The sequence below is a fragment of the Nicotiana tomentosiformis genome, chromosome 11 (assembly GCF_000390325.3).
Source record: "Nicotiana tomentosiformis chromosome 11, ASM39032v3, whole genome shotgun sequence".
In the NCBI taxonomy this organism is placed as follows: Eukaryota; Viridiplantae; Streptophyta; class Magnoliopsida; order Solanales; family Solanaceae; genus Nicotiana; species Nicotiana tomentosiformis.
The window spans coordinates 2,435,483-2,447,184 of record NC_090822.1 but is presented as its reverse complement, the minus strand read 5'-3'; positions in this window follow the sequence as shown (position 1 = coordinate 2,447,184).

The following is an 11,702-nucleotide window of genomic DNA, read 5'->3' as shown; positions in this document are numbered from 1 at the left end:
GACCTGACAGCTAGGGTTTGTGCAAAATATTTCGAAGAGGATAAGTTTTTACAACACATATTGGATGACATTAGAAATATGGTTTTAGTTTCCTAGAGGCTCTTATTAAAGCAATCGCTAATTTTTCTAAGTGTGGATATCTAGTTTCGGCCACACCTAAGGTCCGACTAACATAATAGGCAAGGAATTGAGTACCTTCTTCTTCTCGGACCAGGACTCTGCTTACCGCTATCTCCGAGACTGCCAAGTATAGGTAAAGTTGTTCATCCACTTTCGGGGTGTGAAGCAGCGGCCGGCTTGATAAATACCACTTTAGTTCCTCCAAGGCCTGCTGGCATTCCGGAGTCCATGAAAAATTGCTCGTCTTCTTAAGCAGCGAGAAGAATCGGTGGCTCCTATTTGAGGATCATGAAATGAATCGTCCTAGGGCGGCTATCTGCCCCGTTAGCCTCTGCACGGCCTTTACATTATCCACTACTGTGATATCCTCAATAGCTTTGATTTTATCGGGGTTGATCTCGATTCCCCGATTGGACACCATAAAACCAAAAAACTTGCCCGAGTCAACCATGATGCACACTTTTCGGGGTTGAGCTTCATATTGTACTTTCTTAGTATATCGAAAGTATCAAAAGTCTCCTGCAAATGCCTTAAATGGCCCTCTGCTCGCAGGGACTTAACTAACATATCATCAATATAAACTTCCATTGATTTTCCTATTTGTTCTTTGAACATTCGGTTTACTAGGCGTTGATAAGTTGCACCATCATTTTTTAGACCGAATGGCATTACATTATATCACTAGGTATCGTACTTAGTGATAAACGAGGTCTTTTGCTGATCCTCCGGGTTCATCTGTATCTGGTTGTGCGTGGAGTAGGCATCGAGAAAACTGAGAGTCTCGTGGCCGGCCGTGGCATCGATCATACGATCAATATTAGGCAAAGGAAAAGAATCCTTGGGGCATGCTTTATTCAAGTCTTTATAATCTATACACATTCTAAGTTTGTTTCCCTTCTTAGGGAATACCACTACGTTTGCTAACCATTCAGGATACTTTACTTCCCGAATGGATCCTATTTTGAAAAGTTTGGTTACCTCGTCCTTGATGAAGCCATGTTTGACCTCGGACTGGGGCCTTTTGTTTGCTTCACCGGGCAGAATTTAGGATCCAGGCTCAGTTTGTGAGGGGTAATTTCTGGTGGGATCCCTGTCATATCGAGGTGGGACCAAGCAAAGCAATCCATGTTAGTTTTAAGGAAATGAATAAGTTTTTTCTTGAGCTCTGGGTTAGCCCCGTGCCCTGGTATACCTTTTGTTCGGGCTGATGCTGGCTCAATGTGACTTGTTCTAGCTCTTCGACCGTCGATTTGGTGGCGTCAGAGTCATCGGGAATTATGAAGGATCGAGGGATACAGTAGTTGTCATCCTCGTCGATCCCTTGATTCTGTAATTGGGTCGAGGCCGATGTCTGTGGTTGCTATTTTGCCTCCTGCTTTCCCTTCGAATCTGATCCCTTCATTGAAGAGAGCGCCGATACCGGTATCACTTCATCGACTGCAAACATCTCCTTGGCAGCGGGTTGTTCTCCGTACACTATTTTGACTCCCTTCATAGTCGGGAACTTCAGAACCTGGTGAAGGGTCGAGTGTACTGTCCTCATGTTATGGATCCATGACCTTCTGAGCAGGGCGTTGTACCTCATGTCACCCTCGATCACATGGAACTTTGTTTCTTGGATGGTCCCGGCCACATTTACTGGCAAAGTAATTTCACCTTTGGTGGTTTCTCTTGCCATGTTGAAGCCGTTATGTACTCGGGCTGCGGGCACAATTTGATCTTGTAGGTCGTGCTGTTTTATGACCCTCAATTGAATAATATTGGCCGAGCTACCTGGATCAATCAAAACACGTTTAACTTGAATTTTATTCATAAGGACAGATATTACCAGTGCATCGTTGTGAGATTGTAAGATCCCCTCCGCATCCTCGTCATTGAAAGACAGGGTTCCTTCTAGTACGTAGTCTCGAGTCTCTTTTTCCCTCATGCTCGACACCTTAGTGCGTTTGAATACGGGCCTCTGAGAAGTATCGACCCCTCCAACAATCATGTGGATCACGTGCTGCGACTCTTCTTTCTTATTATGTCTATTTGAATCTCTGTTCTTTAAATGGTTTTTAGCGCGATCGCTTAAGAATTCTCGAAGATGCCCTTCGTTGAATAAACGGGCTACCTCCTCCCTCATCTGTTTGCAATCTAATGTTTTACGATCATGGGTGCCATGATATTTGCACATTTGATTAGGATTTCTCTAGGCTAGATCAGTCTATAGAAGTCGTGGCCACCTGGTGTCTTTGATGCGCCCAATGGCCGATACAATAGCTGATGCATCAATGTTGAAGTTCTATTCTGATAGTCGTGGTGCTTCTTTGGGTTCGACATTTCTCTCGAAACTTCTTTTACTCATGAGCCGTCGAGAGCCCTGTCCTCGATCATTTCTTCTATCAATTCGACCGAGGTTGCGTCTAGGCCCGTTGTTTCTCCGATCTCCAACGTGTGGCTGATATTGATCTTTGTTTGACCGTGGTTCCCGGTCAATATCCTTTTTAACTCTGTCGATGGTCCTGTTTGGATATAGGGACCCGGAAGGAGTCCCCAACTGGTCATCTGCGACCCTAATCTTTGATTGGTACCGATTATTTATGTCGGCCCAGGTTACAGCTAGATATTCGATCAAGTTCTGCTTCAACTGTTGCGAGGCTACCGAATTTCGTATGTTTAGGCCTTGAGTGAAATCCTGAACAGCCCAATCATCGGCGACTAGCGGAAGATCCATGCGCTCCATTTGGAACCAAGATACGAACTCTCTGAGCATCTCGTTGTCTTTCTGTTTTACTTTGAAAAGGTCTGATTTTCTAGTCTCGACCTTTATCGCTCCGGCGTGTGCTTTGACGAAGGAATCCGCGAGCATGGAAAAAGAATCAATGTAGTTAGGTGGCAATTTATGGTACCATATCATCGCCCACTTTGATAAAGTTTCTCCGAATTTCTTCAGCAGTACAGACTCAATCTCATCGTCCTATAGATCGTTCCCCTTTATTGCGCATGTGTAAGAAGTGACATGCTCGTTGGGGTCGGTAGTTCCATTATACTTGGGAATTTTTGGCATGTGGAATTTCTTTGGAATAGTCTTAGGAGTCGCGCTCCGGAGGAAGGGCTTTTGTACGAACTTCTGTGAATCCAAACACTTCAAAATCGGTGGTGCCCCCGGAATTTGATCAACTCGGGAGTTATATGTTCCATTTTTTTGTCATTCGCTTCAATCTTCTTCTCCCCCGATTCAATTCGCTTTGTCAGCTCCTCAAACATTTTCAAGATAGAGGGGTCGGTCCCTGACTAATTCATATTTGACCTCCCCGGCACTGGTTCGGCCCTGTGAACAAATTCCTGTGATGGCTCGGGTTCGACCCTACTTGGTACGTGATTCTGATTTTGAAGTTGTGATATTGCAACTTGTTGAGCCTGCAGCATTTCAAATATTATTCGAAGGCGGATTCCACCTTCTTTGTCACCCTATGCGTTCTGACTGGCTGATCGAACGTCTCTGCGGATGCTATTTTTGGGGTCGATGCCCAGATTTGCATTTAGGGCAATATGGGAACTGACGTCATCCTGGAGAAGGTTCAACTCCTTCTGTTTCATCAAGTACCTCAAGCTCTTATGATCCGTAAAGATCTGGCACTTCCCCCCATACAAGTAATGTCACCATATCTGAAAAGCGAAGATAATGGTTACAAGCTCTAGGAAAGAAAGTGGTCGTGAGGTTACAAAGGTTGTGACTGAGTCTTGGTTGATTAGTTTGCCTTTTCTTGGTCTGGATGGGGTCTGCAACTGGTACTCCCTCAAGATCAACTGGAAGCACTTCATTTCCTGGGGCGGCTACATTGTCATTTTCTCCGTGAGAACCTAGACCATTGTCGATGTGTGTGTGTGTACTGCTTGAGAGTTTGACATGCTGATCCTGGAATCAAAAACGCTTACAAGAACAAGTGTAAAACAGTGTGTGTTATGAAAATTAGCACCAGACAATCACTATTATCCTTGGCCCCACGGTGGACGCTAAACTGTTTACCCTTAAAATCGGATAACAATTAAATTTGTAAGTAATTTTAAGGATATATGATTTCACTTGGCACAAACTGAGAAATATAAGAATTGAAGTTAGATATTAACTGTAAAATGAAACAAACCAATGTAACACGCCACTTCGGCCCTCGAGCTAGGTCGCCCTCGAACCAACTGAGTATATTATTAAAAAGTAAGAACTGAACAACTAAATAAAAGAGTTTAAGAGAGAAAAAATAATATATTGCTTTGTATGAGTGTCCTTCAAAAATGATTGGAACCCTCTTTATATAGTAGAAGAGTTTTACATATGGTACAATTCTAAATATAGAAGGAAATCTTTCGATTGGCTAATCAACCTGTCTTGACTCGATATATGCCGAGATCTCCGCCACGATCCTCGTCCGATCACGGATTCCTCGGCTTTCTATTATTCGACCTAGCAGGCTTCCTTCGATTTTGCTAGATCCCTATCCTTCTCGGTCTCGACCTTAGCTTGTCTCGATCTCGATCGGTCCCTGAATCACGCGCTAGGCAATATTTACTCATGTAACGATCCAATATAACTTGAGATTGAACCTCGGTCTGCCACCCCGATCTTGATTAACCGTACAAAATCGGGCAAGCACAATTTTGACTATATACAAGGTATTAATATATAATGTAGGTACATTGAAGATGAATTTGAGAGTTAAAAAGGCGAATCTGGAGAAGCAATATTTATATTAAGCATTCAAAGAAGTTCATTGTGTTCTACTTATTGGAATTGAAAATATCTTCTTTTAATGGATTAACGACTACATGAAACAAAATAAAGAAAGAAAGATAAAAGCACTACCTGGGAGAGGATGCAAAGTAACGTGGGAAGAAGTGAAAAGCAAATGAACGAGTTGAAAAGTTAGGCAAGGAATGAATTGAAGCAGCGAAACAGAATTTGAAGGCAAACGTTACTGGGTGCGGGGGGTTTTCCTACTTCGTTCGGGACAAGATTATTTCGGCCCTATACAGTCCCAACTCATATAAAAAGGGTCCTAAATCTATTTTGGAGGAAAAATGAGTTTTAGCACAGAGTCTCCGTGGAGGCCGAAATTCATTAGATTTCATCTTTCTTCCGCCAAACTTAGTAATTTTTATGTTTCTTTGTATGATTTATTATTTGGCTACTATGTCTATATGGAGCTAAACTTCATATTCTAGGGTTGTCGTTCTTTCATGACTATTGTTATTCGGATAGTGATTTTTCTTTTTTGATTTATCATATTAATTTATTTATTCAATCATGCGCTTAATTATTTAAGTTTGATCACTAATTGAATACTATCTACGAATCTAGAGTTGAACTCGAAAGTGGAATTCTAGATTGCACATATGATTGAATAGAGCAAGTTCTTGACCCTGGGCATCGGGGAACGGATTCGCGGTTAGGATAGACATATACCTAATTGCCTTGGTTGGTTGATGTACATGAATTATAAATGTGTTCATGTTAGTTCTAATTCCATAGACATATAGGCGTTATGTTAGCTTGAATAGGCGAGTGATGTTCGGCATATTTCGATATGTGTTGCTATTACTTTGCCCATATTTTAACCGCTTCTTATTGTTATTTGATCTTCAAAATGCCCAACATGATTTAATTATTGGTTTTATGACTAATTAAGTTATGTGTGACGATTTAAGGTGTTTGGAGTGCAAAAATATGAAGAAAAGGTGGTCTAGCCAGAGGAAAAAGGGTTGGATGAGTCGCATCCAACCTAGAAAAAAAAAACATCATCTTTCGTGCATCCTTAGCAGTGAAGTCGGCCCATAGCGTCCGCCATAGCATCCGTAACTGGGAAGTAGAAGAGAATGGTGGATGCGTCGCATCCACCCTCGCATGCAAAACTTGGAAGTAGAAGAGAAGGTGGATCCGTCGCGTCCACCCTCACATGCAAAGTTAAGAAATGGAGGACGAGGTGGATGCGTCGCATCCACCTTAGCATCAACCCCTGAAGCCGATTTGGACTAGGGTTAGGAGAACTCTAGCCCACGACTTTTGGACGCAATATATAAGCTTAAAAAATGTTTTTTTTAGGGGCGGATAGATTGGAGAAGGAAAAGAAGCTATATCCAAGTTCTAAAACCACGGAATTCGTCTTGAGTTCTTATTCTCTCTTTCTTTTATTGATTCTTATGCACTCTTATGAAATTTTGGATGATTGCCTGAATATGAGTGGCTAAGAACCCTATTGTTCTAGGGTCATGGGTATACATGAATGTTGATGTTTGAAGTTTAATTTGACGACGTTGGGTTTATCATATTGGGTTGTTTATTTAATTCTGTTTTTAATTATTTTGCTGAGTAGCTAACAGTGAAATACTATCTACGAATCTAGAGTTGAACTCGAAAGTGGGAACCCTAGATTGCATATAGAAGTAAATAGAGTAAATTCTCAAACCCGGACATCGGGGAACGGATTCGCGATTAGGATAGACATATACCTAATTGCCTTACTCGGTTGCAATACAGGAATTGTAAATGCGTTCTTGTTAAACTTAATTCCATAGACGTATAGGTATTAAGTTAACTTGAATAGGCGAGTAAGAACTCGACAGATTCTTACGAGTGAAATTAAACCTGTGAATCAACAATTCAGATAAATCATTTAGTTATTTTAAACTAAGAATGCAACATGAATGTTAGATGACCCGTGAACCTGGAATATTATATCCTATTGATTGTTATTCAAAACTATTTAAGTGTTGTGTTTAATTCTTAGCAAATTATTATTTGATAGTCTTTAGGTAGTAATTTAGAAAATTATATATTTTGTCAGAAATATTTTGAATCAATAAGCTATTCGAGTTTGAATTAGTCAAAAGTTAATCATAAGTCTTCGTGGGAACGATACTTTATTCACTACTTTATTACTTGACGACCACGTATACTTGCGTGAGTGTGTTTGGACCCGACAAGTTTTTGGCGCCGTTGCCGGGGACTTAGAAATTAGCTACGTGACTAAGTTAAGCTTTTATTAGATATTTGTTCAAGTTTTAATTTTCAGTTTGCCTTGTTTGTATCAACGCAGGATCTTCTCTCGAATGCAGAGGAGTAGAAGTGCAAACAACCTCATTCCTCTTGATCCAGAAATCGAACGAACACTACATAGAGTGAGAAGGGAACTCGAAGCTAGAACGAGAATAGAAAGAGAGTTGGACATCGTAGTTCAACCACAGCCAATAGAGATGGCAGGCAATGAAGAGCGTCCGGTGATTGAAGCCACAAGGCCCAATCTTGCGAATATGACTCAGGCTATTGTGAAGCCTGATATCACTGGGCATTTTGAACTCAAACAGTACATGGTACAGCTGATTCAGTCCATAGGACAATATGTGGGTCTATCTCATGAGGACCCGCAGAGGCATATTCAGAACTTCTTGGAAATTACGGATACTTACAATTATCCGAACGTTTCCAAGGACTATGTCAGGCTGACACTATTTCCTTTTTCACTATTGGGGGAAGCTAAGGAATGGTTGCAAAAGGAGCCCGCGAACTCTATCCACACTTGGGATGATCTAGCAAGGAAATTCCTGATCAAGTTTTTCCCAACTAAGAAGACAAAGTCGCTGAGGAGCCAAATTCTTGGGTTCCAACAACGGGATGGCGAGACACTTCGTCAAGCTTGGGAAAGATACAAGAAGCTACTCAGAGACTGCCCGCATCATTGTCAAACTGATGAGGTATTGGGTCACACTTTTGTTGATGGGTTAGATGAAGCATCAAAGATGAATCTTGACTCAGCTTGTGGGGGTAGTTGCATGGCAAGGCCGTATAGTGAAATACAACTCTTGCTAAATAACTTCACTGCTAATGACCATAATTGGCAAGGAGAGGGGGATTCAAGAAGGGGAATTAAACAGAAGGCAGCCGGGTTGATTGAGCTTGATGCATCCTTAGCAATGAAGTCGGCCCATAGCGTCCGCCATAGCATCCGTAACTGGGAAGTAGAAGAGAAGGGTTGGATGCGACGCATCCAACCCTTCTTCCTCTGGCTAGACCACCTTTTCTTCATATTTTTGCACTCCAAACACCTTAAATCGTCACACATAACTTAATTAGTCATAAAACCAATAATTAAACCATGTTGGGCATTTTAAAGATCAAATAACAACAAGAAGCGGTTAAAATATGTGCAAAGTAACAGCAACACATATCGAAATATGCCGAACATCACTACCCCACACTTAAACCTTTGTTCGTCCTCGAACAAACCATCCTATAGTAGACGAAACAAAATTAAGCTCTTATCATTCAAAGTACACTGCACCTATGACCATGGTTATTTGCAACAATTAGGCTCTAGACTATGCATCACATATCCTTCCCTTTGCTTATGCCCTTCTTCAAAAATATTCAAACAAGTCAACATGCTCATAACAATCCTAGCCTCAAAAATCGACTCATTGTCACAATGTACTCGTGGCTTGAACACCCAACATCCTAGAGAAGTCTAATAATGTTACCTATCCCTTTTGAAACCATGTGCCCTCACAAAAATAAAGAAAGTAAAATCAATCCACACATTCAAATCTCATGCTCATATATCAACGAAAATCGCTCACTCTCACAAAAGAAGTCACATGCATGTAATTGGTACCATAAGCTTGCCCTTAATGTAAATCTCTACTAATGTAAGCTCGCTCGATCTAAAATCAATTAGGACTTTTTCATGGTTGTAATGTGGGCTAAGGAATGGGTAGGATATATTTTAGGAATAGTGATTTAACCTCCTAAGCACTTTAACACATCACCAAATAACTTAAGCGCAAATTCTTCAACCCCACTTCAATTTCACAAATAATATCACCCTCAACAATATTTCCTCTTTCTTTAAGCACTACTTTAATTCATACCCACTAACAAGAACAAGACAATAATTTATTCATCTATATTTATTCCAAATTATTTATATATAATTTTTTTTTTTTATTTCCGCTAGTGGTGTATTATTTTACAAAACAAGTGTACCTTTCTTCCTTTCATTGGTTCCACTCAAAGGCCACTCCACACTTAGTTCCTTCTTACTTCTTTTAGCGCTCATCTAACAATTAAAGTGCTTTAAGAGGTAAAAAAAGATCAAAACAATGTCAATTCCAAATAAAAAGGGTATAGGCTTGTAATGTGGGTACCAAATAAAAGTCAATAGGCTCAAATTGGTTAACTAGGGATAATTTTTATTTATGATAAGCAATAAGCTCAAAAAAAATCAAAGAAAGCTCAAAAAAAAATTCATCACTGGATTATATATATATATATAATTCATCTAATGGCATATAATAGCAGTAAATCAAAAAAAATAAACTGAGAGTTACTCCATATAGATGAATTTACTGCTATTATATGCCATTAATCCAGTGAATATTTTAGTACATTCATCCATACAACAAAATATGAATAGCCCCCACCCCACACTTAGGACTGTGCGTTGTCCCCAATGCACACAAACAAGGTAAAGTACGGTGAGAAGAACTCCCTCAAGTCAAGGTGGAGGGCTCATCCGCAGTCTGTGGAAGAGCATCTGCATCCATAACATTCATCAGGACCCCCTCCGGCCTTTCAACATCATCCTCACGCATAGGGAGAGCTGTCATTGTCCTATCATCAACAACTGGAGCTGATTCTGTAGCAGGTGTTACAGCGACCTCAGTAGGCCTGTTGTGTGGAGCCTCAGTGACTATAGGAAGAACAGGAGTGGATGGTCCGGCAGTGGATGATGCAATCAGCGGTGAGATGTCTGTACCTGCACATTGAACCAGAGCTCTGAGGAGTAATGCTATCTCCTTCATCATCGTGACCTGCTCGGTCTGAACTCGGCTTAGATCCGCACGAGTCTGTCTCAACTCATCCCTGGTGGCACTCAACTCGACACGAGTCGCTATCAGCTCAGCCCTATTCTCTTGTATATCTGCTTGCATCTGCTCAAATAATTGTTGAATGGTGAGCTTAGAAGACCTTCCCTTGTTCGGCTCTAGAACATGAGTGACATCGTATGGTCCTGGAGCTTTAGCCTCAATGTCGTCATTCTCCTTGTCCCATAGTACTCCCATCTCTGTCAAGAAAGCCGATAGGGTATTAGCAAAGAACAGCCTCCACTTGTAATTCATCCTGGTGCGCTGCATTTGATCATGCATGATGGCTCCTAAGTTGAGCGGTATCCCCTCTAATAAAGCATATAATACTAGTGCGCGGTGACGAGGGACATCAGTTTTGTGTTGGCATGGCATCAGGCGGTTACATATGAAATTTAGAGCCACACGTGCTAACGCACTCATGAATTCCTTGGCTATAGAATGGTACTCCATACTCCCATGCTTCCACTCTGCATCCTTCCTGGTAGGGCATAGGACAGACTTAATGTGTGCATAATCTGGTGTTTTGCATATGGAGTCAAACCTATCTGTAAGTGTGTGTGGAACCCCTAAGAAGTTATTCAGAGCTTCAGCTGACACATTAATATCTACCCCTCTTACTCGCACAATGTTGCCCCTGGCGTGACGCCAATTGGCGTAAAGCTCTCTAACAATGGTGAGGTTGGCTTTGCCGTGACCTTTCAAGATGGGTCCCCATTGTTGCACCTCTCGATTTGATTTTAGAAACTCTGAGTACTTTTTCTTAAGTGTTCCGATGTTGATCGGCTTTTTCAGAATATACTTCTTTGAAACCAGTATCTTCTTATAGGCTCGGAATGCCTTCTCATTAACAAAGTTTTTCTCCCAAGCAACTCGGTCTATGGGTTCACCCTCATCTTCATCACTCATGTCGACATGTAGGAGGTCATTATCCGAATCGGATTCGGACTCAGATTCTGTAGTAATCTTCTCCTTCTCTTTATCAGTCGGATCACTCTTTTTGGAGGCTTTTCTTTGGTATGTCACAGGCTCTCTTATCTCTATTCCTTTGCTTGGTGTAATACCCTTCTTCACTATCCGCCTGACTAATGTTTCCTCTTCCTCTTGCTCTGAATCATCACTTAACTGCCTAGGCAGCAGTTCCATTTCCTTCTCCGTCCACTTCCTTTTTTTCTGTGGATTTGGGCCGCCTGCTGCCCTTCCGGTAGGCTTTTTGGGCGGTTGCTTGTTACCATCTTTGTCTTGTTGCTTGGACGGTTTACTCGTTGCTGTCATTTTACGAATCTAAGTACCTGCAATGCAAAGAAATCAACAATTAGCATATGAAACAGCGAAGTTCAGCTTTAAAGCAGTTGCAACAGCTTGCACTTCCAATTATTCGTAAAGTCATGCCATTCAATACTTCATGGAATTATAGCTCATGGCTTTCAGCAAGTATATGATAACTCTTTTCAATTTTACAAATAAGTATTGCGCTATATAGATATCGTTATGCTCAACATGAGGTCTATCCTAGCGACGCTCACTAACCACGGTCAATTTCACATAGCACCTCACTCGACCCCACACCTATTCTCAAGCATATACCAATGTTGCTCGGTTACTCAGACTTCACCGACGCCTAAATTTTCCTCATGGACAATTCGTCGAACATGTGATATGCAACAAGTGTGCCTAGTTCATTC